Source organism: Grammomys surdaster, unplaced genomic scaffold (assembly GCF_004785775.1).
Source record: "Grammomys surdaster isolate TR1022 unplaced genomic scaffold, NIH_TR_1.0 242, whole genome shotgun sequence".
Taxonomy (NCBI): domain Eukaryota; kingdom Metazoa; phylum Chordata; class Mammalia; order Rodentia; family Muridae; genus Grammomys; species Grammomys surdaster.
Genome location: NW_021604687.1, coordinates 7,024,998 through 7,050,347, shown reverse-complemented (window position 1 = coordinate 7,050,347; position 25,350 = coordinate 7,024,998). Strand labels below are relative to the sequence as shown.

At 44.6% G+C, this 25,350-nt stretch overlaps 1 pseudogene; it reads left to right on the top strand.

The window, feature by feature from the left end:
• The first annotated feature begins 21,081 nt into the window (after positions 1–21,081).
• Positions 21,082–23,300, top strand: LOC114627057 (annotated as a pseudogene).
• The last annotated feature ends 2,050 nt before the right edge of the window (positions 23,301–25,350 follow it).

The window sequence follows — 25,350 nt, the reverse complement described above, 5'->3', positions numbered from 1 at the left end:
TTGGGTTTCACCCATCCACTCTAACCGCCATGGGGACTGCTGCCAGCTCCCTTCCTATATCTGTTTCCTAATCTGTCACTCTTGTGTCTCTTCCAAATAGCCACATCGCCCACTGTCACTTGTCCCTGGATGATGTGTGTGGCTTTACTAAGCAGACTCCATTCAGAATCCAGGCAGAGAAGCAGGTGAACTAGAAACTCCATAAATGCAGAAGGCTTTGTGCTTACTCTTCTAAAAGGTAGGCTTGGTTATTTCTAAGAACCTAGACAGATCCACAGACACCCTCAACCCTGTGTCACTAAGTCCCTGGGGTTAGACTGGCTTTGCCTTTTCAGTAGCCTGATGTCTTGGCTTACCCAGAATAGACAAAGACATCAATAGAGAGACCAGAGGCATATTTTTTGTAATAGCTAGTGCTTTTTTCCTTGATTTAGTTTGTTTTTAAACTAGTGTGTGTATGTATGTGCGCGTGTACACACATATACTGATGACAGAGCATGCATGTCATGCCTTGGCTTTGAGGGTCAGGAGTCAATTTTCTTCCACTTTTGCCTGAGTTCTAAGGAAAGCTTGCATTACCACTGAGCCTTCTTCCTGGCCTGGTTTTGCTTTTGTTATGAGGCAATCTCACTATGCAGCCCAGGCTAGCCTTGAATTTGTAGTCCTCCTACCTGTGCCTAACAGGTGCTGGGATTATAGGCATGTGTCATGGAGTCTTGCTTATTTTGCCATTTTTAAATTTAGCTAACTCACCTAGCTCAGTCTCCCCCATTCCCTTTCGTGACCTGTTGGAGTCAGTGGTCACAGCTCCAACTTACCCAATGTGTATAAGGAAGCCCTATAAAGGAATATTTAAGATAGAGACAAATTGCAGAATGATATACATGGAGGCTGGTGTGTTCAAACATACTGTAGGTAATGTGCAAAATCCTCCTCTGCAAACACAATGTCAGATGAAAGCAGGTAACATGTCAGAAACAAGTCATGTGTCTGGGAGCAGACATGAAGGGTCAAGAAGAGTAGCCGGTACTGCAGTATTGGGCTCCCAGATCGGAGAAGAAAACCTCCTACTTCTGACCCCAGGAGCACAGGACTAAGGCATCACAACAGAAAGAGATACTGCATGTCATAGGAACAGAAGAGACTGACACTCTATTCTGAGGAAGGAAAAAAATCAACATGGGAGCATGCCAGATAGAAAGTCTCTGTGTGTGGTGCAGAGACAGGAGGGAGTCACTGAAGTCCTCTGTTTCCACAGCACCTCTGAATCAGACCCAAAAGAACTCTGCATATAAATTTGTTATGGAGGGGACAAGAGGAAGGAGAGAGACGGAAACAACGAAAGGGGGAGAGGGACGGGGAAGAGAGAGAGAGAGAGAGAGAGAGAGAGAGAGAAAAGAAGAGAGGGAGAGAAAAAAAGAGAGGTGAGTGATGATAGGGAGATGGGAAGAGAAAGACTGAGAAAAGAGAGAGACTGGAAAACAGAGAAGGATAGAGAAGAGAAGGGGAGGGAAGAAAAGCTTCCCATCTCAGTGACCACACCAACTGTCAAGACTTTGGCTTCTGCTCATAACCTCCACTACGAAAAGCCACTTTGGAGATATGACAGACTGCAGATTCAGGGCCGAAGCTTCAAAATGGCATTCTATTGTTCTCAAAATGAAGAAAGTGACCGAAAACAAACAAATGAAATTAAAAAAAGAAAAAGATGATCCCTGTCAAAAGCTAGGATGCAACATAAGGAAGATTAAAATCACGAGGTCAGGAGTGATGTGAGACAAAACCTAAGTCACATGAGTAGATTCTCACTCATGGAGTCTGAGCAAGAGTCCATGGGCCACACGTATATAATCAGTAGCTTGAAACCATGATAGGAAACGTTTTCAGTTCCAAAAACCTCTCTTCACAAAGCACTTGTTAATAGTAGAGAGAAAATGAGGGCTTTACAGTAGGGAACCTGGGATGTGCCCTTTAATCCAGAGGTCAGCATGGGTGTTGTTTATAAGGGGACAGTCATATGACTCCTCTGGGGGGGGCAATGAAAGGAGCACAGCACTTTCGTAACACTGCCAGACTTAGAGGATGGATCTTTGACAGGAAGTGGGAAAACACTAGACTCACAAACTGAAGCTGTGCTACAGCCTGTAACTCAAAAGGGTCATAGCAATTGCAGAACTCTTCTGGTTGAGGAAATTTCAAGAAGTACAGGACTCCATCAATATTCCTATTTCAGCCCCTTACAAGAACTCCTGGAGCCCTGGGGATGAGACCATGCCTGTAGTAGCAACTGGAGGATGCCACTCTCTGGGTTTTTCGGGAAGAGCTGGAGTGTGTAGAGGAGAGCTGTGACAGGACCCACAGCAGCTGTGTCTGTATGTGATCTGTACAAGACCAAGCAGGTCAGCATCCCAGCATGAGAGGGGGCAGGGACTCCCACTCCAGACTGAGGGGCTATTGACATTTGACTGTGGCTAGGAGAGGGATTGTCATTGGGGGGTGCACTAGTAGACTGCCCATGAGAAGAGCTCCACATGGTCTTACATAGAAGCAGCACTAATTGGACACAGCTGGATATAAAAATAAAAATATATAGATAAAATTGAAAATAAATTTAAAATTACAGGATTGAGCTTAGCAGGTAAAAAGGATGGGAATAAAATCTAAAACCTCCAAACCAGTAGACAGAAAATAGCTCTAGAACAAATAAAATGCTTGTTTTTAAGAAAGAATGAATTTTTAAAATTTTTAGTGGTGGTTTAAAGAGGAGGAAGAAATCGAAACTCACAAATAAAATCCCATAACTATCAGACACAAAATAAGAGCTGTGGTTCAGGTCTGCAGAAATAACTATGAACTAAATAATTACAATTGGGTTAAATACCTCACGTAAAAATGTTTCCATTGGAGTGAACCAAACAATACTTAGCTGTGTGATGTGTGACATGCAAAGAGTCATTCTTACAATTTGAGGCTGAAATTAATGCTAGGGGGCTGGTCTTAGCAAGGTGAACCTGCTGCAGTTACAATACAGCACTCTGAATAAAAAAAAAAAGAGGCAAAGAAACGGAGTTATAGCACTTTAGGGCCAGAATGAGCTAGGCATACCTTCAAACAGAACGAATCAGAAGTTTAAGGACGAACATGGAAAATGCAGCGCACACAGTCAAAGCAAGCATGTGTGTTTCAAAAGCTAAACAACATGATCTAGGATCTGAGCAAGAAAATTATAAGCTTGCTCCAAAGAACACGGGGAGAAGGCTGCGCTGAAATTTTTTTCAGGTTCGCACAGTGGTTTAAAAATTGATCATCTACTTAGACATGAAGATGCAGATTTTAATAAATTCCAAAGAATCAACAGTGTACAGAAAACAAATGTTGGATTCAATCATGTGTAACCTTCCCTTCAATAAAGCCTGCAGCCAGCAGGACAGGACCTATAAAGTCATCGAAGAGAACCCTTGTGTTGCTAAGCAAATCGCAAGCCAGTAGCTCATTGCCCCAAATTTATTTTTTAAGCCTTCACAACTAGACCCCAGGAATGTATATGACTGTCCCCATCTACCTAGGATATCCTGAGCCACCCAGTTCCTCAGGGACTTGCCAGACAAGCAAGGCTGTCTCCTTGACACCTCTCCAAGTTAGATTTATTCATTGCTTACGGTAACAAATAGCCTTCTAAAATACAGGAACAAACATGAGTGACGGGAAAGCATTATGATTGACGCCTTCTTCATCACCAAGTTGTCGGTTTTAAGAGAAAAAGAAATGATGACCAGGAAATTCTGGAGTTTGAATTCAAGCAAGAAAGGATGGGTAGATGAAGAGAGCAAAAGTATGAGTATTTATGAGCATAAATGTGTATGTAAGAGCATGTGTGTGGGTATCTGTGTGTGTCAGAGTATGTGACTATGCAAGACTGTAAGTGTCTAAGACTCTCTGAGTGTGTAAGAGCATTGTGTGGATATCTAAGTGTGTCAGAGTATGTTACCATGCAAGACTGTAAGAGTCTAAGACTCTTTGAGTGTGTAAGAGCATGTGTGTAAGAGTATTTGTGTGGGGTATGTGTAAGCATTGTGAGCACGTCTGTGACTGTGTGTATACTTGTGGTGAGTGTGTGAGTCAATTAGAGTAGATGAATGTGTACAGGTATCTTGTGACTAAATACAGGAGGGAATTAATTCATAAAAAGAAAGGGTTTATTCAGGGCTCAGAGTTCTATAGACCTTAGTCCAAGATCAACTTCTCTGGGACTCTGGCCTTTGATAAGGGTGGCATACTAGAATAGTGGCATACAGCAAAGCAGTTGCTTGGGGATGAGACAGGGAATCAACAGAGGAAGATTAGTGTCTTACGATCTCGTTTGAGGCCACACCTCCAGGACTTACTTCCCTAGCAGATTCAACCCTGCTCAAATATGCTAATTTAAACTAACACGAGCCATTGGGAGACATCCAACCTCCAAGTTATAATGATATCTGTGTGTGTGTGTGTGCATGTGCACAGACGCACACAAGCACACATAGTATATGAGTATGTACATACATGAGTCTGTACACAAAAATGAGCGCATGGGGGTCTGAAGCTGTTGGAAGTCCACATAGCTCAGAGTGTGGTAGGTACTGGGGTTTGGGGGCTGGGGAGAAGATCCTAAGACCCTTATAGATCTTACTGCAGTTTTCTTCACAGGGTGATGAACACATTCCAGTTAAGTTCTCTCTAACTCTGGCCTGTGCTCTGATATGAAGCCCAGAGCTAGGGATTGGTGGCAAGTGGCGGGGAAGAGGAGGGCCTGGGTGGCAGTGGTTTCCTTGACACCCATTGTGCCAGGACAGCCCTGAGGCAATGCATGTGTTCAGAACACCTGTGTTACGATTTCAGTGTCCTGGCCCAGACACACAGCTTGCAGCCACTCCCCTGGGCATGTGTGGTCCCCGGGAGCACGGTAACAGTGGACAGAAATCTCTCTCCCACATCTCAGCAGTCACAATTCTCTTCTGGCGCCAGAAAACTCTAGATCAGCCATGTTTTGGAGCTCTTCAGACTGAGAGCTTAGAACATGGGATATTTTCTAGCTCAAACACCTGGGTCTGCAAGGCTCCAGAAGATTCTGTTGCCCCTGGTCTACGGGCCCAGGCTGTCAGCCCTGGTGGTTTGCAGCATGTGTGTGTCATGAACCGCTAGGTTGGTGAAACACAACCTGAGCAGGTGTTCAGAGATGGAGGCAACTTGTTGACACCATGTTTAGAGTTGTCAGTTAGCTGCTTCTTAGAGACAGGGATGCCTTCTGATAAATGTTCCTATGCTAAACCAGACTCTGAGTACCCCAAACAACAAATTAGCACATTACACTTAATACCAGAAGAATAGACTTTCTGATTTATCCCCCAAGTACACAGAAGGTAACAATTTGATTTTTATCCGTGTGACATTTTCAAGGCAATACAAGCCATTGCACCTATAATTTGCTCTGGGCTTTGGGAGGTAAATCAATATGATTAATAAATCACATTGAAAACAGACTTGATTAGTATTTGGTTGAATTTGCACAGACTTACCCAGCTTTCTTTGTCCTCATCAGTGGACCCCAGTCAGAAGTCAGTGACACTCAGGGAAGCTCATGAAGTCAGATATGAAGGCAAGGCCTTCCCAGTTAGTATGGCCAGTGTATATTATTTAAGAAATATCAGTCCCAATTTTCAACATGAGTAAGTTTAAACAGAAATGTTTCCATTTTAACTGGCTAATCTTCCCTAGTTCACACATGTTGGTGGTTCTCAGACTGTATCTGTCTGAACATGATCAGTGACCAGGACACCAGGACTTCCTATGACGACAATTCTCAGTGGAACTTGTGAAGAGAGAGAGAGAGAGAGAGAGAGAGAGAGAGAGAGAGAGAGAGAGAGAGAGATCTCCACTGAAAATGGACACTGTTATGCCTCTTGCTGTAGCCCCTTTGAGTCCCTCAGGGATTTCTCCATCAAAGGACAATAATGAGAACAGTAATCTCAAATCTCAACACACAGGTCTTCATCAGACTATTCCCCCCTTAAATCTTTATCATCTTGAGTTTTTCTTTCTGAACCCTCAGTGCCATCCTATAAGAGAATAAGACATCTTATCTCCGTCGTATGGATGAGGGCAGTGAGTAGTTAAGAATTAACAGTGACAATACCTGCTCCGGTTTCCGGCTTGATCTTTGTCTCTTTGCATTCTGTTGCCCCTGATCCGTGGCCTGGGCCATCAGCCCTGAGAGTTAGCAGCAGATGTGTGCTGTGAACTCTGTGGCTTCACAGGTTGGTTAGTGAAATGTACCATGAGCACATGTTCAGAGGTGGTAGCAACTCACACTAGCCCTATGAGCTGGGCTCTGCCCATGTCACTGTTAGTGTATAAGGACTGAGAAACTGAGGCTGGTTAATAACTAAGTGAAGGTCATGTCAGGAGCAGCAGGTCCAGAATCCATTCCAGGTGTTCCTCATTCATGAACAGAGCTTCCTATGGCTGACTCTCCCTTCCAAGAGCTTAGTGACCAGGTTAAAGAGGTATCAAACTAGCACCATGCCTGGAATCAGAGCTGCCTCCAGAAGTTTCCCCATCAAGTTCTGTGTAGGAGAAAATGCAGGCATGACTGGTGATTGGCCTATGTGCCACACTGCTCTGCTAAGTAAGAATCATGGCATACCGTGAACCTGAGTATTCCAGAAGTCAGAACACTTAATTCTGAAGTAGCATGAGTAGCCAGAAGCTGGCCTGATGACAAGTTGGTACCCTGTATGACTCCTCTTATGTGTTTATTCCACATAGAGACCCCAGTGATGAGTACTCACTGTACAATCCAAAGTGATGTGCAAACCAGTAACAGTTGATAGGCTTCTGCTATCTAAGTGGTTGTTCATGTGCAATAGAGCAGACCCTGTTCCCTGAAACCATCTCTGGAGTGTTTCATCTCTGTGCCCTTTATTGACCCACAGGCATTGCCGCCTTGTCAGGGAATGCCCTGGTGACAATGGCATTTTGTCTCATTATTCTTCCAACAAATACCCAGTACACGCAAAACTAAAATTACCTAAAACCAAAACCCAAACATAGCTTCAAGCATGCTGGAAAGAGAAGACATCCTGCTTGTATTTAGGTATGTATTCTGTCTGTCCCCCACACCAGCACACCCCCTAACCTGTGGGTATGTGGATATATGTTTTGTTCTCTCCTCACACATGCCCTGACCTGTGAGTGTTTACCTGTGTGTTCTGTCCTCACATTGCCTGAGCACCTCCAGAGCTATATGGCTTTGTAGCAGCAACAGAGCTGGCAGGTGCATTTTCCGACAGTATATGGTCAGGAAGAGGGAGGGTTGCTCATCCTTATCCTCTGAGCAGTGCCTATAGAAAATGCTCAAGCAAGCTGACTGAGTATGTGAGAGGAAACATTTACTGCCCCCGCTCTCGAACTTCTAACTATGCATGCCAAAACGTTACACTCTATAAGCTGCCAGTGTTTTCTTACCCATTGACTCTCATGGTTCATAGCCATCCTTCCCAGGTAGAGAGCCTACTCTTCCTGACCAGAAGTAATTCTCACTAAGCTGGGAGATGATTCTACTGTACAATCATTACTGTGTGAGCATGAAGACCTGAATTCCAGCCTCAGAGGCATGAGGGCCCCATATTTAAAAGGGGTGATAGTCTCTTGCTTGTAATCCCAGGGCTAGAGAGGCTTATTAACCAGGAAGTTTGTGATTCTTAACACCCAAAATTGGTGGGCCTACTCTTTCCCACATACTATCTTAAGTTTCTGGAAGATTTGATAATTACTCATTAACACCCAAAATTGGTGGGCCTAGTCTTTCCCACATACTGTCTTAAGTTTCTGGAAGATTTGATAATTATTCATTACATGGACTTAGAATTATCACTGGAATTCAGTGTCCATTTTTATCAACCAAGAATGGTGGGGGGCAGGCAGAAACCAAGAGTCAACCTAGATAAGTCACTTGGAGCCTTTAAGCCTCAATTTCTTCCACTTGCAAATGGAAATAATTGAGCACCTGTGAAGAAACTTTTCATTAAATTTTAATTAAGTATCTAAAATTGGCTCACACTGATTTCTCCCCTCTCCTCCTTCAGTGAGCAAAACCAAGCAACAATACATTTTCCACTCACAGCTGGCCACTCTCTTCTCAAGTTTTAAAGATCAATACTCAGAAGTCTGGTAAAATGTGCAGGTCAAGCAGGATGGGCTCCTGCCTTCCACCAGCAGCAGGGGAACAGGAGACTGCGCTGAGCAAGACACCTGGACCATTCACTATACGTATCACATCCTTATGACCTCCACAAGCCTTGTGAGAAAGAGCTACCCTTGTTCAAGAGGTCAAAGACAAAATACTCACACAGAGATGTGCACTTAAAGTATGACTGCAGCCTTGTTTGGTGGCTCAGGCCTCAAACATTAGATAGTGGAAGGCTAAGGCAAGAAGACTCCAAGTTCAAGACTAGCCCAAGCAACTTGGTGATGCTTTGTCTCAAAGTAAAAAGTAAATATATGGCTGCAGTAGAGCTCCTTGGTAGAATGCTTTCTTTCCATGTGTGAGACCCATGATCGACCTCCTGTTTTTAAAAGAAAGAGCTATTATGAAGAATTAGTTGATACAACACTGAGCCAGGACTAAGCCAGTGGTCTTGAGGTGGGAAGGGTTAGCATGGGACTTGGATAGCATCATGAAAGAGTGTTGCAGTATCACTCCTGAATGTGGACTACTCATCCCATAAGGGTATCTGGGTGGTTCATGAGAACTCATGCCCTTCCTCTGTGGTTAGTCAAGGTACCTGCACCCCAAAAACCTCCTTCCAGGGAAGCACCAGGTTAGGCAGAGCAGCACATGCACTCTGTGCAATGCTGTTCCTATCACAGTATCACCTAGCACACAAGGGCTTTAAAGTGGAATCAAATAAGAAGGCAAGTGGAGAGTTTCCAGTGTGGTGCAGCAAGGACACAGGCTGCCAATGGCAAACCTACTGAGTGGGAGGTTCCTGAAGGCCATTCAGCCCTGAAGAGAAGGGAACACCCTGGTCAAGAGTTTGAGATGGGAGCTGGGAAGGCTTGGAAGTTAGCAGTGCTTGGTGCTCCTGCAGAGGACCAAAGTTCAGTTCCCAGCACCCATATTGGATGGTTTACAACCATCTATAACTTCAGCTTCAGGGCCTCAGACACCTTCTTCTGTCTTCTGCAGACACCCTCACACATGTGCACCAACACAAATGTATGCATTAATTAGAACTTTTGGAGAGAACTTGGGATGCCCCAGAATTTAGGCTGGGAGTCTTGAAGCATACAGGGGACTTTCCCTACACACATCTTTGATGTAAGATCCCTCTGTGACCCGGGTATGATTTGTGTAGATCTCTTCAGAGACTCTGCTCTTTCTCCTCCTTTCACATTGGTCCCAGTTGAACGTTGTTGTTCCCTGAAGTTCAGTGTGTTGGTCTCATCTTCTAACTGGATTTCACATGTATGGAAACATAGAGATTGACCTTGTTTTGTGGGCTCTAAGCTGTACCCAATACTTTGAGACTTTGCCAGTGTGACACAATCATGTCCTTGACCATCTCTGCAACAGAACTGGCCTAGAAGCTTCCTTTGGCCAAGAGCTAAGTAAGGATCAAAGGGAACCCAAACCACCAACTAAATTCCCTTTATTCTGACCTTGAAACCTTAAAAACACACTTTTCATCTTTTCACTTCTCTACACCAAGAGAAGAGAGAAAGGGAGGAGTCAGAGAGGTGGGCAGAAAGAGATAGAATATCTCATTTTCACTAAAAGTCTGACTTGGTGTGTCAGGGTGTTCCGATTTCCATTCTGTTACTCTGACAAACAAACAAACAAACATACAAACCACTGACCAAAAAATAACTAAGAGAAAAAAAATGTCTCATTCTGCTTACACTTCCAAGTCACAATCTATTACTGAGGGATGTCAGGGAAGGAACATGAAGCAGAAACCATGGAGTAACACTACTTGTTGACATACTCAGAGGTTCATGCTTAGCTAGCTTTCTTATACAAGCCAGGACCATTTGTCCAGGGAATGGTGCTGCCCACAGTAGGCTCGTCCCTCTTGCTTTAATTAACAATCAAGACATGCCCATAGGCCTGATCTCAGAAATGCCTTCGTCAAGGTTCTTCTCTCAAATGTCTCTAGGCTGAGTCAAGTTGACAAAGCTAAGAATCAGAAGGAAGAAGAGCCAAACACGACTCTATGAAACATGAAAAAATGAGATTTATTGCCTCATAACTATAGCCCTATTAGGCCTCACTCTCTGTTTGTCTTGCTGAAGTGAAGCAGAGGGACTTGAAAGCCCCCAAGGATATACAGCGAAGTGTCACAAATGACAATGTGAATTAAGGATGCACAATTCACCAACTCTAATAAAATCTCTTTTATTTATGTGTGAGAGCTAATGTGTTCTGGCATGCTCCTAATTCCTGTTTTGTTATTTATGAAATGGAAACCTGACAGTTCACTAAATCACTATGAGCCATTCCTTTTGCAATCTTTTCGTTTTCTAGGCACAGATTATTATTATTATTATTTAGGAATCATACTGGCTCTCTATGATTCAAATTTAGTAATAAGAAGCAAACTACTTTGACAATTTTGAATAACAGAAACACAGGAGTCTTCACAGAAAATGCTACTACCTCATTCCTTCTTCGGTACAGAAACATCCATCTGTGTTGTTTCTTTAGGTTGAAAAATATAAGGAGACTGTAACAGTCAGAGTTCCCATCAAAACCAGAAAAGTAAATTTTGAGAAACCTGGGGATAGCAACCTATAAAGGAACTAACTGTACAAGAGACCTGGTTGGAAGGCTCAGCTCCCAGGCTAGTGTGGTCTGTGTCTGCCATGAACCCTGGGAACAAGTGAAGAGGCAATTGCCAGCTTCTTCAAGGCAAGACATGCTGACAGACAGCTCACCCTGAAGAGCGGCTTTTAGTTGGGACCACAACTGCATCCTCAAAGGATGCCCAATGGGATAAATGCTCTGCTCTTATCCTCCTACCTCTAATCCCTTTCCAGATGCCTCTCATTCTTAGGACTGAAAGCAGAGACAAGTGGGCCAGAGCACTGAACATAGCAGTCCAGCAGGAAAAGGGTCAGGACAGGTCCACAGTGACATCAGGCCCCAGTGGAGGGTTACAAGTCAGCAACTCCAATGACAACTGACCGCAAAGACTAAGGGTACAGCTTAGCTGGTAGGGTGCTGGCCTAGCATGCACAAAGCCTGCATACACCAGACATGGTACTGTATCCCTGTAACCCAGAAGAGGAAGGATGAAGGCCATCCTCAGATGCTAGCCTGAGATACACGAATGATGAAAGATGAACCCTATGGACTGTCAGAGGAGCAAGTTGCATTAAAATGAAATATAAAATTTGCAAACTCTTTTCTAGAATGAAGTACCACTGCCTTTTATAGCAGAAAGAAAGGTGACCCCTCCTAAGGGAGCTAATAACTTACAGGTTTCTCTGCTTGTTTCGTAGAAGAGATTAAAAATTTAAGATTTAAAAATTCTTTAGAATTTCTTTTTCAGGGGCAATGTCTTAAAAACTAAATATGCTCAATGATTCAATCATTAGGTAGACCAGCAGTCCACTTGTGGTCATAATTAGAGCAGTTGGTGGGATGGGATGCATGTACAGACAAATGCTGGCCAGTAGTCAATCCTGGGTGTCATTCCTGAGTGTCTGACACCTCTCTTAAGACAGTGCCTCTTGCTTGCCTCTAACTTGGCAACTAGGCTAAGCTGATTGGCCAGTGAACTTCAGGGGTTTGCTTGTCTCTGCCTCCCAATGTCGAAATCCTAAGCATGCACTAGAGCACTCAGCTTTTCTAGGTGAGTTCCCGAGATGGAACATGGGTTCTCCTGACTATACAGCAAGCATTTTCCCTGATGGAGTGCTCTCTTCAGAACCCAGTTTGATTATGAAAATGAATATTTTTGTGGCTCCTTCTTCAGAGTGCACAGAGGTAAGCTTTGGTCTGGCTCTTAGTCTGTTATCAGTGAAATTCTGAAGGAGGAAGCTTGTTATAGCCATGATCTGGTATTCCAGCTTGAGCGTGGTCTTCCAGGATACCTCAGGATACAGAATACACCCACACCTGATATAAAATGCCAAAGTGGGATAGAGGGAGGGATGCTTCCATCATTAAAAGCATTTGCTGCTCTCCCAAATGACCTGAGTTTCTTTCATAGCACCCACATTGGATAACTCTCAACTGCCTGTTATTCCAGCTCCAGGGGAATAAACAACAAGGGAAATAATCCCCTCTTGTGGTCTTCATGGGCACACATGGTCATATGCACAGTACCCCCCCCACACACACACAGGCATATGCATAGATATAAGTAGAAAATAATAACAAATAATATAACAAAATGGGCAAGGGTCTGCATGAAGCCTGCATGCCCTCCCTGGACTTTGAAGCATCTCCACATTACTCACCTCACTTCATACTGTGCAAACAGTTGCTGTGCTGTAGCTTTAACAAATGGCAACAAGGAAAGGTCCAACGTTCAGCACAGATGCGTTCCTCCAATGTATTCAATACTCAGCTGGCTGAATGCACAGATGCAGAACTGAGAAATGCAGGGTCCAACTGCAATGCTTGTGTACAAGGGGGTTTTAGAGTAACTGGTCTACAGTGATGAGATTTTTCTGTAATCTTTAATAAAGAGAATTAAGCAAAGGTGAAGAATAAAATTTCTATAATCAGCTTTACTTCTGAAAAAAAAACCTGAGTGGATGAGCACTGTGGATAAAATAAAAGTTGGGATTTTTCACAAGGAGGGAGATGCAGTAATCAGCCATGCAGGCAAAGCTGCAAAGTTTTGAGGAGTCTAAACCCTGTCACATTCCCATACTCACAAAGAACCCCAAGTGCATTTCTTTCCCTTCATGTGTGAGTTACCATGGTTACGCAGACAGTCTCTGCTAATTATTTATCTCAACTCCATCATCATTCTCTGCCACAGAGTAAGAAAGATTTCCAATCCGTCTCCCAGCTTTCTGTCACTGCTTTTCCTCCTGGAGTGCCGGAGCGGATGGAACACAGAGGGATTTATTTCCGTCTCTTCCGGATGTGCAGGTTAGAAAGTAAGCCCATTAAAAAGCAGTCGTGTGCAGCCATGTGGCACCTTCATTAGAGCAGTAAAGTTTCCTCTAAGAGTCTAGGTAGAAACATGGAAAGTTAGTGGTACAGAGAGCTCTGGAAGCTACCTCATTAAACTACACGACAGAGGTGCCACCCTTCCCTCATTCTCTTCTGGCTTCCTCTCCAGTCATGACTCACTGGCCACCCAGAAGCTACAGCCCTACTTCCTTTCTTTCCAGTTTGTCCAGACGTGAGTTGTATGATATTGCCTTCAGACTGTTCCTTCTGTCTTAATGTCATCCAAACATATTCCAGATGACCCTGGTAGTCAGGGCAGTTGATTCTTGCCACAGACCCACCAAGGTGTGTGATGGGCTCAGTTGGCCCTGAGCATGATGAGACACTTCACGCCTCCTCAAGGGCAGTTCCTCATCTTCTTTCCCTGCTTTAATACTTTTTGAATCATCAAACCTCTATCGGGCTGTCTTAGCTTTACCCTCTGTTATAGGGAAACAAGATGGGGAAAAATCCTTAAACGACTGGGATCCTAGTTTGGACATGAGGCTTTGATGTCCCTGGGCTTGGCCAAAATCTGGTGAGGCACCCTCCCAGTAGCAGGAGAACCAATGAGAATGTAGCAAAGAATTCATCATAAGAAACTTGCAAAATCCTCAAACTGAGTCCGCAGAAAATGGCCATTGCCAGGGACTGGCAAGGAAGACTCTAGCTACAGAGCAATGCTCCCCTCTCTCTGTTTCATTGCTGTGACAAGAAGCAATTTAAGGAAGGAAAGGTTTATTTAGGGCTTGCAGCTTGAGTGTATACATCATGATGGGGGAGCCAAGGTGGCTGGAGCTTGAGGAAGAGGGCCACACTGCATCTGCAGTAAGGAAACAGAGATAGATGAATACTCAGCTTGCTTTCTCCTTTGTATTCAGTCCAGGACATCAGCCTATGGGATGATGCTGCCCATGGTGGGCAGTATTCCCTTCTTCAATTAACCTAATCTAGATAATTCATCCCAGGTTTACACAGATGCTTGTCTCCTCAGATCCATCAAGTTGATAATGGAAATTAGCCCTAATGACTACTTCTCCCAGCCCTGATCAACCTGAAGAGTCCCAGGATAACATAAAAGCTATGAATATTTGAGTGAGAAATGGAAAAGTTGCTTCAGCAGCCTCTGTGGGGATAAGAGGATGTGCCCTTGGTTTGGCCATGAGTCTTCCAGATTCTGCTGACATTGGCAGCAGTGTAGGAGAATGAAAGCCATCTCTCCAGGAGTGCTGGTGGTAAAGATGCTGATACAGCCACGGTTTTGATAAGCAGAGCAGGAAAAGGAGCTGTGACAATGGGAGATAAACATGGACTCTATAATCCTCCCTTAGTCTTCATAGGGATTGAATGTAGAGAGCAAACCCTCACAGAGAGCAAAATCTGTGGATGCTCATAGCCTTTCTATAAAAGGGCTGTGTCTGACTATAATAGCTCATGCATATCTCAAAGTATCATCTAAATAATCCCTAGATTTTTTTTTACATACCTAGCATAACATACATGCCACTATTTTATTCAGTGGTTTAACGTTTAGGGAATAATGACTAGGAAGCAATCTATACATGTTTCACATAGACTCGTGTATGTTTGAGAAGTGTCTTCCAGAGACTCGTGCATTTGAACACTTGATCCCTAGTTAGTGGTGCTGTTTGGGGAGGTTATGGGACCTCCAGAAGGTAGAATCTTGCTGAGGAAGGATGTTACTGAGGGAGGAATTTGGGATATATAGTTTCTCCTTGCTTTCAATTTATCTACTCTGCTTCATGTTTATGGCTGAAAATGTGAGCTCTCAGCCCTCAGCTCCTGACACTTGCTGCCATGCCTCCCCGCCGTGATGGACTCTCTCCCTGTACTATACCACAAAATTAACCCTGGCTTCCATAAGGCCTAAGATACAAGTCAGTCCTGGGCTGTGTAAGAAAGCTAGTTGAGCGTCAGACTGGGAGAGCCAGCAAGCAGTTTCTACTTGAGTTCCCACCCTCAAAAGATCAACTTCCCTCAGTGATCAAATGTTACCTGTGAGCATAAGATGAAATAAACCTTTCCTATTCTGAGTCACTTCTAGTTGGGCCAAATGTCCTAGCAACTGAACAAAACTAAAACAGCCTTCGATCCTAGGATTCCCATAATTTCCACCTGGAAAACAGAGCTGCAGAGACAGGAGCATCTATAAAACAGGCATGTAGCTCCTCTCCTCAACAGCTGCCTGGTCCTTTTTGTGAGAAAGAAAATGGATTTAGCGCAAGACAGAAAATCCATACCCAGTACTTTACAGTAGGGCTTGTGATACAACTGTGTAATGTTAGCATCGCATCATGGCCTGTTAGCTCCATACCCTGACAGTGTTTGCATTTGCTCATCAGGTGCCAATTGACAGATGATTGCACCTGACTCTTGGAGCAGACAGGAGTTAATTTGATTAGATAGAATGCTGGAGCTTCCATTGCCTTGGGGAACAGAGATGTCACCTACCAGCCCCTTCACAATCAAGTGTGTCAGTTATCCTTGGAAAGGTGGCCAGCATCAATAGGCTGTGAGCTATCCTGGCCCTCAACACAGTACAACAGTGAGCTCCGTATTTTTTTTTCTGTTTGCAGCTCATATTCCCCAGTATGTAATAGCCACTTATTGTGAAATCCTAGAATATAAGCAAACAAAAAGGATGGAGAAAGGAAAAAAGAATGGACCTCAGACAAGAAGCAACAGAAAAGGCACAGTTCCTGCCAGGAGTGAGCATTGGTTCATAGTTTCACACTTCTTATTCAGAACTAGATCTCTCCCTCTGGCTCAGAAGATCATTGGGAGTCTTTGCCTACCCTGGCCTCAAAGTTCTATCCCAAGGATCTTGGGAAATCAGAGGTCAGAGAGATTATGTTAACCATATGTTAATGCTCATGGGGCATATACGTATAGGAGAGGGCCTCTTGGATCTAGTCATGTGATGTTCACATAGGCACACGTCCAACATCCCACTGCTCATGCTGCACCCTCAGATGTCAGATGCTTTTGTTATATTGATAACTATGTCCTTGGAACAATCTTTCCCAACCATAACAGCAGTGACCCTCGACTGGCTCTAGGTCCACTAATACTAAGCCTGACCATGCCCTTCCTCATTTCTGGCCAATGTGGAAAACATCACTTATCTCCTAAAGACAGGTGGCAAAATGAGGACCTGTCAGTAATGATCAGGTGTGTGGGGATTTTAAGATACTACATCTAATTAAAATACATGGTATGCATATGTCCTTTCAAGTGCGTATGTGCCTTCTGAGGCCTCTCTACCATAGTGTAAAAGATGAATGGACCCAGACTGCCTGTACGTCAGTGGAAGTGAAGGGAAGCTAAGAGGCTCAATATGAAAAGTCTAGTGCCTGGTCCTTCTAAAATGGCATGGACCACATTCACCTCCAGCCATTCTTGCCCATCTCTGCACCGGGATGATGTCACAGCTCTACAATCTGATGTGGAACCAAGGTGTGAGATGGTCAGCATCTGTCCACATGGTGAACTGAGTCCTCAGGGGTCCTATTTAAGCAGTCCCTCTGGCTTCATGGACTTGTTATGTCATGTCTACACATGAAGATCTATGATAAGAAAAGCAAGCTCACACTGGGGACACTGGGGACTTAAACTTGGATCTGTTATGAGACAGCCATTGCTGGACTTCTCAGACAGTATTCTACAAGCCAATCTAATAAATAATAAATTCATATATATATATATGTGTGTGTGTGTGTGTGTGTGTGTATTTTTCAACCTATCAGTTCTATTCCTCAACATAACCTTGATGACACAACACATTTCAGAAATATCTACAATACTGTAGGTAGATGTCCTCAAGACCTGAAGAAATATTTTCACAATAGCAGTTATAGGAAGGGTAAAGTAAAACTCGACATCTGCCTTAAACCGACCCTCCCCCTGCCCACTGGCTTCCACAGACAAGGATAACTACCCCCATGTCTTCTGTCTGTCATGATGAAGGCTGCCACCACAGGCTAATCTGTGTAGTGCTGTTAATAAAGGTTACCTGTGTAATATACGGTGTGTGTGTGACATGTTCTTATATAGTAACTCATGGTCCCTCACAAAATCCCAATAAGATAATATAATCAGTAACTACAACTGAGGAAACCTGGTCTCAGGGTCTGTACTTGTAGGCCTCCCATCTGTAGCCTCTCAGTTCACTTACCCTGCATTTCTGATTGGCTGCTTATAGGGCTGGGCTGCCTGGCCAGTGAACTCTCAGGATCTACCTAACTCTACCATGAATCCTAGGGTTACAGCCATGTTCACTCATACCCATTTTGTACACAGACACAGGGGATTTGAACTTCGGTCCTCATGTTTTCATAGCTGGCATTCTTTCCCACTGAGCCACTTCAGCCCTCTAGAGTCTTTCTATGGCTGCAAATATTTTTCCTGTCTCTTGTCTCTTGCTACTTTGACTGGTAAAGGGCTGCAGATTTAAAACCATTCCCCTCGGGCTTAAAAGTACTTCTCTTTTGTTTTCTGACAACAGTGCTCATAATTTTCTTTATGGGAAATAAAAAGTGCTTTGATTTATTCTCTCTGAAGCTTTTAACAGAAGTTCTCCGTTCCCGGCTTCTTACACTTGACTGAGGATGTGTCTAACTATTGTACTCGGTTTCATTTATGTGAATTAGTATTCATGACATCTTTCAATGGAAGTCTTTCATCTTTTATCTCAGAGAAATTTTTCTTGTGTCATTTTTTTTATTCCATCCTCTATCTCTGCTGCTGCTGCTGCTGCTGCTGCTGCCATGTGCCTCCTCCTCATCCCCTTCCTCCTCTTCCTCACCCACTCCTTCCTTCCCTCCTCCTCGAATCCTATGTTTGACCTTGCATGCGGCCCAGCTGCAGTTTATTATGGTATCTCCCATAGCTGCAAGCTTTTTCTGATTTTCAGTCTAAGACATTATCATTGGATTTTTTTTTTTTTTTGCCTGAATTAGTTGTTTAGGCAATCACAGTCATAGACTGTGTGAGGACTTTTCCCTTTCTCTATTCAGAATACAATGGTTTTTTTCCACTGGAAATTCAGGCAACAGAAAACATTGCAAACCTATCTTTCAAAAGTATCTCATAAAGAGAACAGTTAAACTCCTGTGGGACTGTGTAAGGGTATCCTGGGTCATGGTGGAGCAGGTGCCTAGAACCCCGAGACTCTGCGGATTCTGGGCGGGATTCTGCATGAGAACCGGCAGGAGTTTGGCGCTCCCCAGAACCCAGAATCCTGAAAGCAGTCACGGTCTCCAAAGAATTACATAGGCCAGGCTATAGGCCTCAGGCCCTAGGGATTTACATACTAATGAAGGCCAGAGGGCAGAGCAAATTAAACATGCCTCCCCTAGATCCTCCCCTAGATCCTCCCCCAATCCTCCCCCTTTCTCCCTCCCTATTTAACTCGGGACTGCCCTGAGTTCTGGGGGGTACGCCTAGATCCATCCATCATCCGCCATGACAATAAACCTTTTTAGAACCAAGGACTTCCTCATGTTATTGGGGCCTGTCACTGCCAAGGCCTCCAGGCCGCTGGAACCATAGAGATTCCTCCCGAATGTGAGACCCGCTACAGCGGTAGAAGCCCCTCCGGGGCCCCGCTGCAGAGGCAGCCTTATAAATTTTCGCCACAAACTCCCATCTTTTGAGTTAAGGAACATAAGAGAACAGCAGACACCTGCTGGAAAGCCCTGTCTGTAGAGTCATTTTGTCATCCACTAGCATCAATAATAGCAGTGAGTTTCATTGGCTGCTAATCCCTACAGAGAGAGTCTTAAGTGAGGCTTGCCCCCGTGGTGGATTTGAGATGTTCCTAATCTGGGTACCTCACTCTCAGAGGTAAAATAAAGCTACTTCACTCTGAGATGCAACACCCAGCTCAGGGGCCTATGAAGACACTCTGCATCCAGGAAATCTGTGCTAACAGATGTTATGGGGCAGGTGCTCTCTCCCAGGTCTCGGTATGTGCAGGGTACGTAGTGCCACGGTACAGGACTCTGCAGGTGCAAGGGTGACTATCCAGCATGACTAACTCATTCCTACTCACTGTGCAGTCCAGTCCATTCCACACCTAAAACCTCCCAGGAGATCAGCTTTATCTGCCATCTCTGTCCCTTCCCTTGCTCCTTTGAGACAGGATCATACTACATAGTCCTAGCTGGCCTGGAACACCCAGACTGGCCTTGAATTTAGAGTTTGCCTGCCTCTGCCTCTTGAGTACTGGGATTTGCAGCATGGGCCACCACTCCCAACATCCTCCTCCTTCTCACAGCTTCCTGTGTTTTACCCTCCTGACAGCCCTTATTTTCAGAAACTCCCCAAACATTTGATTCACTGAAGGCATTCTCATGAGGAACTATTTCATTTCTCTCTAGTTAACTTGAATGCAGTTTGTTCACCAAGGGGAGATAAAAATACCAAAGAATACGCTCATCATCAAGAATTTTTAACAACAAAATGGAAACACATCTTGGTGTTACAGCCACCTGCAGCCTTTTGTACTGGATTCCTAGTGAATGCCTGTGTGGACAGTGGAGATGTGGGCACAGCCAATTCTAGAGGTCTGACATTGAGAGGGGACAAGGACAAGCCTCAATATCAGATTCACAGCAGCAGAACAGGACTATGTTGGCATGGAGAGACATGGCAAAAGTTGACCTCACAGTGTGACCTCTGACCCTGGCTTTTCAGGTCCTTCAGCTGACACACCACAGAGGTAATAAAAACAGCTTATTTGCTCCACCTGTTCAATCCATCTGCCCCTTTAGCTGATGGCCTGGAGGGTCCCTTTCTGAAACACCAAGGAAAATGTCTCTCAGACGGAATGTCGGTCTTTTTCCCCAAAGATCTGAGAATATGTTGACAATTGCACTATCCAACTAGCTTAGATGAAGCTGTGGCTTGTTTGAGGGAAGGAAGCCATTGTGTAAGGATGAACGTAAGGTCACCGTCACCCGCACCCCATCCCATCATGCCCTAGTCTCGTTTCTGTTGCTGCCCCCTCTGTGTTCTCGGGCTGGAGGTTTTAGAATGGCTACTCCAGCTTGTTTCTTAGGACCATTTACTTCAAAATTTGTTTTCCAGCCTTTTACTCTAAGATAGTGTCTGTCTTTGTCACTGAGGTGGGTTTCAGTGTTGCGTTTGGGTTCAGCAAGCCTGAAGCAAAAAGAGAAAAAGCTTAAAAAAAATACAAAAAAAAAGCCTCAAAAAACTTTAAAAAGAAAAGAAGAAAAGAAGAGGGAAACAAAAGGAAAAAAGAAAAGGAGAACAAGACAGCGACTTGTGCTGGGAGCCCATGGGCGAGTGACTTTCACAGCTTCCGGCCTGCCTGTCCAGTCGGCATCTGTCTGTCCGTCTGGTGGTGAGCTGTTCTCCAGGCCCTGCCCGCCCCTGCACACCTCTGCGCCACGTGGCAGCCCCGCCCCAGCTGTCCGCACCACGTGTCCACACTGCCCTTCACTGGCACCCGCAAAGATTTGGTTTCCCCCTTCCCGGCGCCGAGCCCGGGGCCTATATGTGTGTTCCCAAGGCCGCTGTGAGAGCAGCATCTGGCTGCCTCTTGAAAAAAATTTTGCCCCCTTTGCAAGGGGATTCCCTACTTCAATTCTTATTTTTTAAGCTCCAAGCCAGGACAGCTGGAGGGTACAAACTCCAGAAGAGGGTCATATTGTTTTTGAGAGCCTTTTGTCTTGGGGCTTTTGTAGTCCTGTGCAAGTGTCCCACCTCGGAGCCTCCCTGCTCCAGCCTCTCCTGGCATCTCTGGTGCCACAGCTCCTCGGAGCCCCTTTTGTCCTGCAGTAGGCCTTGTAACAAGCCCTGGGGGGGGGGGGTGGTAGTTGGGGGTGATGAATGCTGCAGCCAGCAGCTACCCCATGGCCTCCTTATACGTGGGCGATCTGCACTCGGACATCACTGAAGTCAAAAGTCTGCTTATGTGATACAGAAGTGAAATATTAAAATAGACTTAAGGGGAACTTGTGAAACATTAAAGCATTGTTCTCGACCATTTAATTTATTGAAAGGAGATGCCGCTACTCAGCAGCTGCTATTCTTTTGTTTACATAGAGTCTGGTTTTGTTTGTTTTGCTCTGTGCTGGGAACATAAATAAAGTTTTCTACATTATTTTCAGTCATAAAAAAAGAAAGAAAGAAAGAAAGAAAGAAAGAAAGAAAGAAAGAAAGAAAGAAAGAAAGAAAGAAAGAAAGAAAGAAAAGAAAAGTTCAGCCCTGCAGGTCCTGTGCTGTCCATCTGGGTCTGCCACAATATGATCACCAGCCGCTCTTTGGGTTATGCCTATGTCAACTTCCAGCAACCAGCTGATGCTGAGAGAGCCTTGGACACCATGAACTTTGACGTGATTAAGGGAAAGCCAATCCGTATCATGTGGTCTCAGAGGGATCCCTCTTTGAGAAAGTCTGGTGTGGGAAATGTCTTCATCAAGAACCTGGACAAATCTATAGACAAAAAGGCACTGTATGACACTTTCTCTGCCTTTGGAAACATCCTGTCCTGTAAGGTGGTCTGTGATGAGAACGGCTCTAAGGGCTATGCTTTTGTCCACTTTGAGACCCAAGAGGCCGCTGACAAGGCCATGGAGAAGATGAATGGCATGCTCCTTAGTGATCACAAAGTGTTGGTGGGCAGATTCACAAAGAGCAGGAAGCCGAGCTTGGAGCCAAGGCTAAGGAATTCACCAGTGTTTACATCAAAAACTTTGGAGAAGAGGTGGATGATGAGAACCTCAAAGAGTTCTTCAGCCAGTTTGGTAAGACCCTAAGCGTCAAGGTGATGCGAGACTCCAGTCGGAAGTCCAGAGGCTTTGGCTTTGTAAGTTACGAGAAACATGAGGATGCCAATAAGGCTGTGGAAGAAATGAATGGAAAAGAAATGAGCGGGAAAGCCATATTTGTAGGCCGTGCACAGAAAAAAGTAGAACGTCAGGCTGAATTAAAATGGAAATTTGAGCAGCTGAAGCAGGAGGGGATTAGTCGGTACCAGGGAGTGAATCTCTACATTAAGAACTTGGATGACAACATTGACAATGAGAAGTTAAGGAAAGAGTTTTCTCCTTTTGGATCAATCATCAGTCCAAAGGTGATGCTAGAAGACGGAAGAAGCAAAGGTTTGGCTTTATCTGTTTCTCCTCTCCTGAAAAAGGCGACCAAAGCTCTCACCAAGATGAACGGACGCATTGTGTGCTCCAAGCCTCTGTGCGTCGCCCTGGCCCAGAGGAAGGAAGAGCGGAAGGCTCACCTGACTAACCAGTACATGCAGCGTGTGCTGGGATGAGGGCACTCCCTGCCAATGCCATCTTAAATCAGTTCCAGCCCGCAGCCGATGGCTACTTTGTGCCTGCAGTTCCACAGGCTCAGGAAAGACCGCAGTATTACACGCCTAACCAGTTAGCACAGATGAGGCCTAATCCACACTGGCAGCAAGGCGGGAGACCTCAAGGCTTCCAAGGAATGCCAAGTGCTCTACGCCAGTCTGGGCCTCAGCCAGCTCTTCGACATCTGGCTCCAACTGAGTCTGAGTTCTTGGACCGCATGGCTATGGACTTTGGTGGGACTGGTGCCTCCCAGCAAGGGCTGACTGACAGCTGCCAGTCTGGAGGTGTCCCTATAGCTGTGCCAAACTTTGCACCTCGTGCTACAGTTTCTGCTGCTGCCCCCAGGGCTGTGGCTCCATACAAGTATGCCTCCAGTGTCCGCAGCCCTCACCCTGCCATTCAGCCGCTACAGGCCCCCCATCCTGCAGTCCATGTCCAGGGTCAGGAGCCCCTGACTGCCTCCATGCTGGCTGCAGCGCCCCTCACCCCTCAGGAACAGAAGCAGATGCTGGGACAAGCGTCTGTTCCTACTTATCCAAACAATGCATTCAAACCTGGCTGGAAAGTTTACAGGAATGCTGCTGGAGATTGACAGCTCTGAGCTGCTGCACATGCTGGAGTCCCCCGGGTCCCTCCGTTCCAAGGTGGATGAAGCTGTGGTAGTCCTGCAGGCACATCATGCCAAGAAAGAAGCTGCTCAGAAGGTGGGCGCTGTTGCTGCTGCTACCTCTTAGACAAGAAAAAAAGAGTCAAAAAGCCAAATAACCCCTCCTGGCATCCAGCTAAGGTCTGAAGACTTCCTAGTTTAACCAAGTTGCAAATTCAATAGGTCATTTTGTATCAAAAGGTCAATTATGAAGCACCCAGAAATTTTCAGTTAAAAGAATATGTTCTCTGGGTTCTGTTGTGGCCCAGATGATGGTAACTTTTTTTTTTCTATTGGAGGTTCTGTTTTGTTTTTGTTTTTTCCCCATCCAGAAATTGGTTTTGATGTATCCAAGACTTAAAGTTTCTCAATAAAGAAAATAAAATCTAAAAAAAAGAAAACCTGTTCCTCATTTTTAAATATAATAAGATCATTCAATCTCTTACACAGGCATCTTACTTTTGTGAAACAGTAAGACATTCATGCTTAATGACATAAAAGTAATATGATATCAAGTGAATCTTCTGCTGTTGAGGCCTCCTGATGGAATAATTCTTCAAACTCCTCCTTTCTTAATTGTTTTATGTATGAATTTTAAATTATTTTAGATTTTTTTCCTAAAAAATAATTTATACTTTTTCAAATAACTCAATTTTATTAATATTCATGTATTCATGTATGAGTGTGTGTATGAGTGTGTGTATGTGTGTGTGTTTACATATGCCAGGCGGAGGCATGTGTGTGTCATGGAGCATGTGTGGAAATCAGAAAGAAAAGACTTTCAGGAGTTTTTTCTCTCTTTACAACATTAGATCAAGAATATTGAACTCAGGTTGTCATTCAAGGCAGCAAGCCTATTTACCCCCTGAGCCATTTTGCTGGCCCTAGATTACTTTCTAGACTTTCTCCTGCAGCCTCATGGCCACCCTGGTAATGAGATCACAGCTTCACTAACCCAGTTCACAGAGTCCAACACTGGGACCTGATACCTCAAGCTCGTGCCTGCCATCTTCATAAAAGCCCAGTGGGTGCAGTTACCCTCACTCAGAAGGCTAGATCATGTGGCCAAGAGGTGAAACATGCACACTTACTTTACTGTCCTAGCCCTGGCCTGCAGTCTACATAAAAAGACCATCTCACACCTTAGCACCTTCCGTTCCCATGGTCAGCATTTCATTCAAAATGATTTCATCATCTTCAGAGCTGTAGGCCTGTCTTTAACATGCAGTATAGCCTAGAACTTGGAACGCAAACCCCTTGGTTGATCCTGTTTTAGAATATTGTCCAAGTGAACCACTCTACCGTCAGACCTGAAGGCAGTTCTTCTGTTCAACTTCCTTCCCCAGATGCCTCTTCAGATGTCAGAAACCCACGACCAAATCTCACATTTAAAAAAATAAATCTTCCAGAGTTCTGCATGGATCTGCTCCCTAAATAGTCAGAGAAAGAAAAAATAGTCTCCAAGCACAGCAACAGAGCAGATACAGATGTTAAAAAAAAAAATCTACTACCAGCCTATATCCAGCCTATAAACAGCCTGTGACCTAACTATAACCAGCCTATAGCCAGTCTATAACCAGCCTATAATCAGCCTGTGAACAGTCTATGACCCGCCTATAACCAACCTATAACTAATCTACAATCAGTCTATAACCAGCCTATAACCAGTCTATAGGTGACTACACGCTGTAACTGCAGTCTCCGGTAGTTGGTTTGCAGAAGGTCAATGCTCCCACTTTGTGCAGCAGAGGAAGGAAGAAAGTGAGGTGATGTCTTTGGGCAAAGCCTTACAAAACCAGCACATAAAAAGGCCAGTTGGTAAGGCTGGAGAGATGACTCAGCAGTAAAGAGTACCGGCTCCTCTTGCAGAGGATCTGAGTTCCATTCCCAGCACTCACACAGTGGCTCATAGGTCCTTGTAACGCCTATTCCAGGGGACCTGATGCCCTCTTCTGACCTCTGTAGGGACCAGGCATGCATATGGCAGGCAGACAGGCATGCAGGCAAAACATATATACAATGAAAATAAATAAAGATACAAATATTAAAAAATGAGTTGGCAAAGAGGAAAGCTAGAAACCCCTAGTCAAGACTGACGTCCCCTCACCACTACCCTGTACCTGGCCTCTATACCCACA